Consider the following 8,764-nt stretch of genomic DNA (forward strand, 5'->3'; position numbering starts at 1 on the left):
GGTTCATATATGATATATGATATATGCATATTATATATATATTTCCGGATCATATATGTGTGTGTCATATATATATAATATATAATATCACTAATATATATATATCATATATATCCCTGGTCTCGATTACAACGTTTCATGACTGTTATACAACCGTACTTATTGTATTTGATGTTGGTATATCAGGGCAAATGTGTCATTTGTTTTAATGAAAATACATATGCTGACACTCCGTTTTAACGAACTCACTATACCACGTTGTATTACTATAGTGTGTATTTATTTGTGTATGAGGATGTTATAACCATACGTCGCTCTTTTGTAGACAACAACACTTCCCATTCATTGCCACTAAGGTCATACACATACCATAGACACGTAATGTCATATTGTGACTATATAACGCCAGTTATTTTTTTACTTACACGGTAAGACTGAGCCGCGTTACTCGAGTCGGTCCATATACGTAAAATAAATTCCCTTCTCTACGAGTGGAGGTCATAGGAGACCAGAGATAATCCCTATTTCACTCAGGAAGTGGAGAGGTAAGATTTGTGGGTAACTTTTTCATGTAAAATGACAACGACATCACGTCGAGTAATTATATAGACATAGTACTATGAAGTAAAGACCAGGTTCATTGACATGTTCATGAACTCTCTTGTTTTACCGGCGACCAGGGTAATCAAGTAATTTGATGGTATGCGTCGAAGACCGCGTCTCGGGAATCAGAACTTTAATACACTACCGAGTTAAATTGGACCCCATGACTTAAGTCACCATACTATAGCGTCACATCGAAGAGTACCGGTACGCATTCAAGATATTGGAGTAATTTAATTACCTCTATAAAAACCTACAATAAGCTCGTTACGTCCACTTTGTCAACCGGGTCGTCTTACGTTCGTGTCGCTGTGTCTATATTAAATTATTTCTACATTGAACGCAACCTCTATATACTTATAAACGATCGGAAGGAGAAACCGATGACTTGTTTTAGTATATTGTTACTGGATGTTTGTAAGTGTGGACTTTTGGTTATAAGTGTGTGTGTTCTGTTATATATATATATATATATATATATATATATATATACTGTTAATGTATACATTTGTAGTTAATACTTTTCTATTTTTACCTATTGTATATTTTCATGTTTATTTATATATTTTCTTCAGATAAGACAATACGTCCCATAACATCTCTGTTGACCAATCACAACAGAACGGGCCAGCTATCCGATCATAGCAGACAAGAAGAAAAACCTTGTTTGATTATTTGCACATGTTAGGTGCTTGGTGTCAACATGTTGCTTTGGTATGAATGTTGCCTAGCAAAATACATGTAAGGCCAAGCGCAAATACTTTTACCTTGTTGGCTTTTATGTATGCATGTAACATTGTAGTGCTTTGAATACTGATTGGTAAATGATTGGATAGGATTCTAATATGCTGTAATTAAATTGACCTCCATAGTTACTCAGATAATTTTCTCACAAACTCAAATATGTTTTTACATTTCAGGTGATTTAAGTGAATTAAAGGTTTGATTCCAGCATCAACTATGCAAGATAACAAGCAGAGTATAACATGCTGTTTGAAATGATCAAAGTACATGGCACATTTAAAAATAGCAAAGGACCTGGCTTAATTAAAGATTCCTTTCCAAAATGATGAGCTGTTTCCTGTGAAATAATGTGGCATGACTGCACTTAACAGTCATTAATTCACTAAATTAAAGTAATTTACTCTACAGACAAGAACCATCTGCTCTTTAAAATGTTATGGTTCACAAGATGGAAGAATACATTTTGGAAACGCGGCTATAGTTGCCTTTAGTTTAATGTATTTCCACCTGTACCACCTGCAATAGTCCTGAAAAAAAAGTGTGGGAGAGAAACTCCACCTGGCATGCATTTGGGGAAAGCCAATAACGCATAATGGGACTCCTTTTAAGTGATTTAAAAAACAAGTTGTTGTTCTTATTCCTAAATTACATCATAGCTATCCATACAAGCAGATGTACCACAGACTGGAAAAACAACAAATATAAAACCATTTGCATTAGTTGGGAACAAATAGGAATCTTAAAACCCTGTTATTTCATTGTTCCAATAGACATTATTACGTTTTTTCCTCGAACTAAGAGGTAGACAGCAGTTTTTTAAGATCCGGGAAGTTGCCAATGTTTGCAATCATTCTAGTAATGCTGGAAAATTTTAAAGTTGCAATATATATTCAAAGATACAAAATATATATTGTTTGAACAACATGTTTTACCATGACCTGTTTCTATAATAGCAACATGAAGCATATTATTTTGAAGCTCAGAAATGGAAGAAAAAGTCAAAAATACCTTTTGGATATTATATAATAACTATTCCTCTTTTTCTTCCACATATAGAGTGTGGTGGGATTTTTTGTAATGCCTACTTCATGGCCTAATGAGGACATTCCTGTTTCACCTTATGCCTGCAGGGCCTGCCAGTTAGTGCAGCATGTGGGGGTGTCTTGCTTAAGGATACCTCCTCAATAATGGATGCACCTTGGTCCAGCACAGGCCTCTCGTTTTGCAATATGACCTTACTTACCAGTAGTTTATGGCTGGTGCAATTGAATTGGCTTATTCCTGATAACCAAGTTAAACCCTTTACCAGGAAGGCTGCATTGGAAATTTTTCCTATTAACAATGTTCTGTGCTGTTGAACTTGAGTGAATAGAAATCAAGAATCCAAAAACGGATTTTGTCTGATGTATCCTGGAAAATAAAGTACAAGCATATATCTCATTCTTGAGGTACATTTTATTTGAAAATGTACCCCAGGCCAGAAATTCATGTATTCATTGTTTTGTTTGTACTTGTTGCCATAAGTATATAGTAATTTCCATGTAGAATAGGAATGTATGTAAATTCGCTGAACACTTCTGTTGAGAGGCATTTGTTCCCCACAATAACCCTGGACATCTAGAATGTTTTATACTGTTTTGAGTCCAAATTATTACCATTTGTAAATTAATTATGAGGCGACAAATTGACCCATGCTCTGTCAATACAATACACAAAATGTTTGTACTACATGTGCTTCCAGTTGCAGTATTTGGCAAATAAACAAACCATAGCCTCGTAAAAAAAACATGATGTTGTTGCAATGGAGTTTCTCTTTTCCACACAGATCACGTAATAAATCTGCCGTGCAGAAGGTGATTAATCATGCAGGCAAGTTGTGGAACAGTAAACTTAGTTAGAGCATTATTCATGAACACAAACTTATTTTTCAACCAAGTTTGCAGACAAACTCTGAAACATCCTTGTGATTTATTAACAAACATCGTTCTAAAATTTGATTGCGAAAGAAAATGTCATGTGCCAGAAAAAGAGCCATCCACTTGCTTGGGCTCACTTTTTTCCAGCATGTGTCACATGTTGCTTTTGAGCCACCTCATTAGACCGTATAGGTGGAGAGGCTGTCATGGCTGAGATGTGAAGTGCACACTGCAGGACATCATTTCTGCTTGTGTTGGCACCTCTTCACTCTGACCGACACCCATTTTGGGTTGTCATGGTGTGGAGTTGGAAGCTCTGCGAGTGCCATGCTGACCCTTAGCGCTGTCAGATCTCAGCTGATGCCTGCCAGTTGCTTCGGGGTACGTCCATGCCTGTAAATGCTGTAAGAATGCCTGCAAGAGATAACAATCTGATTGATTGGCATACATTTATGTCTGGTCTCACACCAACGACTCCCAAAGTGTTCCAGCCTATTAGCTTTAGTTAAGAGTGATTTCCTTGGAGACATGGTGAAAACGCTGCTTTTTGGCAAGCGAGAAGCGATGTCAAATGACTCAATTAATCAATTCCAATGCCAAATTGACAGCATTTAGAGTATGTTGTTTTATCATAGCTCTCCTGCTGTTTCCCATTACATTTACATTCACACCTTGAAATGTAACTTGAATCCCAATTATAGGAGGAAGTACTCCTATGCATGCAAGTGTCCATTCGGATAACTCTGCCAGGAAGTAGTCCAGAGTTATCCTTGCTATAAATGTTTGTGTTATCTTAAATTATAATAGACTTCTCCGCATTCCCTCCTACCACTATTGGCTATTCAATGAATTCTGCTGGATGACTAATGTATTGCGTAGTTTCCAACTGACTGCTCTACAAACATGGGATCTGCAGATTTCATTTGGATAGTGAGCCTCAATGATCTGTTATCCCCTCATTATATCCATTTGTCCATTTCAACTTAAATAAACTTTGTGCACACAAGGGCAGGTCTGATGGCGATTTAAATGAGTTGACTAGCAAATTGTGGCAATCAAACGAATGCCAGGGTGCCATTTTATAATGACATATTTTGCTGATATCTGTGCCTCTACTGTGACATGTCGACATGCTTTAATGTTCAAAAAGATCTTTATTTTTCTCAAACTGCCTGTGCTGCAGCACCTCGTTTCAGTCTGATCTGACCGGTTAGCTGGCCGGATCTGTTGTGATCCCGCCTGCTAGCCTGTCATGTACATTGTGTTGGAGCGCTAGCCAATAGAAGGGCAAGTGTTACATAGTGATGTCATTATGTTACGGAAAAAAATCCCTCTGGTCGAACTTCGGGAAAAAAACTGAGAAAGCATAATAGGGCCCCTTTAAAGTGATTCCTACATAATCTAATTTTGAACCTAAGACTACACTTCATAGCAGATTGTAATATTATAAGTAAGAGTATGCATTCAAGCTATTCAGCATCAGTGTATTACAAACGTTTTGTGGCTGCCCTCTGAAAAAAATGTTCAGCCTATTTTCCCCTGTAGAAGACTACACTGCATAACCACAACTAAAGATGGTTGAAGATAAATTCAATAATCTTCTGCAGAAGTGGCTTACTGTATTAGTAATTTTTCAGCATGCAACTGTAATACACTATGGACTCATGCCCTAAACAATGATTATTCTATGAGTCATGAGCAGCATCAGAGAGCTTAATCCATCATAGAGTTCAAGCAAGCGCTCTTTTCCTTTAGTTTTTGCTGGCTTTGATGAATATAACGCCTTTTCCTGGAGCCTCATAACTTACTGCCTTTAATGTTCAATTCACACTTCACAGGGCCATGTTCTATGTTGTTTTCATAGCTTTTGATGCAACAAATGTACTAATACAGAACATTCAACAGCAATAAGTCATTGTTTTGGATAATGCGGAAGCTCATTCTGCTCCTCACAACACAGACTCATGGCTCATGCAAGACAATTACTTTTATCACGCCATCTCTTTTCGTGCAACTGTCCTATCCAATCAAACTGTTATGCAATCTTTAAACTTGTATAATAATCTTGCTGTATTAGGGCTGTTCCGAATACCATTTTTCGGGCTCCGGATATTCGGTAGTAATCAGCAGCGAATATTCGGTGCGGAGAGATTTGTATTTTTTTTTTATAAAAAAATGTTTCAATTTTAAAAGAAAAAAAAAAGAAAAAGGTTTCATAACACGCTCCGAATCCGAGACACCTGACAACACGCTGTTAAGCAGAAGCGCAGAAAGAGCATACTATTACGATTTATATTTATTTATTGTCTCAGTACTCGCAAACATTAAAACTAAATGTGTCCTCTGTAGGGTAACTGTAGGGTCTGCTGTATTGTTGAGGATGTTGATGGCTGGGATGCGTTGCACAAGTTATTATTAGGCTGAGGTACTCAACTTTATGCCATTGCCTTAGCCCCAGATGTTCCCACATTACTCCTATTATTTTCACTATTCGGATAAAATTTAAAAAACAATATAAAAAAACAATTAGGGTAACTTGCTTGTAACTATTTTCCAAGCAAATTAAGTGCACGTGTTTTATCATGGTGTAACGTTACTGTTTAAACGGCGGGATAAAGCAGCTTCATCATGGGAACTTGACAACAGCTAAGCCTAAGCTAGGCTACTACTTACAGCCATCCCAGGTGACTTTTCATCAGAGTTGTTGTGCCACCGTGGTAGGCCAGTTTCATGTCGCATATTTGCACATATTCTTCTTACCGTCGTCAAATTTAAAATGGTCCCACACTGCTGAAGTCTTCGGCATTTTGTGTGGTGAAGCGAGGTGAAGAGTGCGGGTTGCGTTAGTGACTGTGAGTGAACGCGATGTCAGGAACCAGGCTGAGATTGTATATATTTCCGCATTTTTAACAGTTGCAATTCAAAAGTATAAATTAAGAATACTGGCAATTCGCTTTATTGAATAGGGCATACATTTTGAAGAAAAAAAATTTTGTGAAAAAAACGCATATCCGAATAATGAAATTGAAACCCGATAGTTGGCCACGACCGAAGAATATTCGAATGGATAGTAATATTCGGGGTCAGCCCTATGCTGTATAATACCATTTATTATTGATGCTGATTGCCGTTGAACATCCTCACAGATGATGGATAAGATGGACTGTTTCTGTCCTCTCTGCTGTGACTTGCAATCTGTAAAATGTATCTTCTTATGCAGAATTTGGTATATTTACATATATCTTTCCCCCCCACATTCTTTAGTTTAAACACATGCAGGCGAAGCTTGACTGCATACTACACAATGTTCCATAGCTTTAGATGGTTTGTCTGTGGGTTTACTGCAACTTATTTTGAAGCAAGTGTTTCCCTCTATGCCCTGCTCTAAAAGAGCAGTAAATGTATGAACACCGTCCAATTCAATGGATGGTACCATTTGGAAACGTGTGTGTGTTAAAGGGCCTAGTATATGTTATCTGTTGGGGTTATTCCTTTCCTAGTAGTGTGTTGTATACAGTTTCATGATGGTAAATGCAATGTCTATCCACGTTTCCCAAGAGAGAGTTTCTCTCCCCACTTGCCTGAATGCTCCTTTTTTTGATCGTGAAGCTCGCTTTTTTCTTGGCTAGCGCTCAACACATTTATGTGATTAGGCCTAAGCCGCAAGTGTATTTTTACAAAGTGGGGGCCCGCCCCACGGGGGCCGCCAGTGGGCCCACCAAAGTTATTATTTTTTTATTAGATGCTGTAATTATTAAGGCGACACGGCAGGGCCAAAACATCGTTTTTCAAGCAGCTGGTCAAATTTTGAGATTTTTTGGCTATTTTGATTCTATAACATGTTTTATTTTCAGGCTTTTGGAAGGAAAACGTCAGCAAAATAACATTTAAGTGTTTATTGTGACTATAAGTTTTTCTATTTGCGTCAGTAGATTTCTCCACCTAAATTCCACCAAAAGTTAGCTTTCTACACGTAAACATAAAAGTACCGCGGCAACCGTGTGTGCACCCATGTTCAACCAGAAGATATGTTAGAAAGTGTGTCTCTCCTGCCACAAATCTCCATCGGGATCCAAATATGGTCATTTCTTTGTATCAGCAACCCAATCGTGAAAAGCAGCAAGGGGTCTTAAACCCAGAAACAGACCAAAGAAACGAAATCCTCATTGGCTGGTGTCAGATTTCAGAGGCCACGTGATTTCTTCAGATGCGTCAGTACGTGGTGTGCTAAACACTTCCCTGGTTAGCTTTTCCCGCTAGAAAATGTAAATTCAAAATGGCAAAAAAGAATGGCGAAAAAAAGTTAACAGAAGACCGACAAACAGTTGTCCACTTGCCAGCGAAGGCAGATTATACAAAAAAAACAAATGACCCCGACTATGAAATACCTTTCACGGAGAGCTTCGAGGGCGCGCAAGCTGTCATCCAAAGAACAGAGGGGCTTAGCTGCACCTTCGCTGCAATCTTTAAAGGGTCGTTTTCTGCAAAATGAGTTTTTTTCCTACTCTGAGTTCGAAAATTTCAAACTTCAGTGCACCGTAGACACACGCCAGACCGCTTCCAAGTTATATTCCTTTCAATATTATGAAGGCTTTTCCGAAGAGTTTGTTCATAATATCATTCATGAGCCTGATTATACAACATTGTATTAACGCTAAAAACATGGCAAAAAACTTGATTATTTTAGGGCTGTGTGACAGTATTGTTTGGATTTACTGGAGTGATAAAAAGAGATATTCCAACAAATCCCTTTTGTAAAAGCCTTAGATCCTAAATATGACTACAAGAAATGAAACAAGAATTTTTTAACCTGGCTTTATCCAAAGTTCAGATTTCGATTTCCTGAAATGTGTAAAATACTGCAGGGCATATTTGATGAGATACATCGGCTAATTTGCATTTTAAACATGCTATTTCAGCAAGAACTTGTAATACAAAAGACAATTGCCTGTTATTGTAAGTATTAATACTGGAGAAATTTCTAAGCTGATAGTACGCTTTAAGTTAAAAAAGTTACCCTAGTTCACCTGGGGGTGCTCTCGCGCTTAATAACTGCATACATATCAATCTGTGTTGTCTTTTGATGCCATTTTTTCATATTTTCTTTGTTTTTGAATCACCAACGACCGGCCCCTTTCAAGCCAATCAGAGATGAAGCTGTCCAGCTACTTTGAGTGTAAAATGCTGCTCAAGCCTTTTGGGAGCAAGTGAGAGCTAACAGTAGTGAATGTTTGGCTCTGCAGCTGGATTGGAGAGCCACGGGGATGTTAGCAAATGTCGCAGATTGGAACTATAAATACATCAGATTATATAGTTCATGAAGGGCTTTGGTTTGGAGACAATTATTATTTTTTGCCAAAAGCATGGAAAGTAGGACCAATGAAGAGACCAGTCTTCCAGTTTTTTAGCATGAGTACGATCATCTCAATGGACTTTGACTGGTTCGTTGTGGTGGAGGGTGTGTGTTCAGATGGGCGCAGAGTGGGTCTGAGAGGCGAGGC

This window comes from Notothenia coriiceps, unplaced genomic scaffold (assembly GCF_000735185.1).
Source record: "Notothenia coriiceps isolate Sejong01 unplaced genomic scaffold, NC01 NC01_scaffold00009248, whole genome shotgun sequence".
Classification (NCBI taxonomy): Eukaryota; Metazoa; Chordata; class Actinopteri; order Perciformes; family Nototheniidae; genus Notothenia; species Notothenia coriiceps.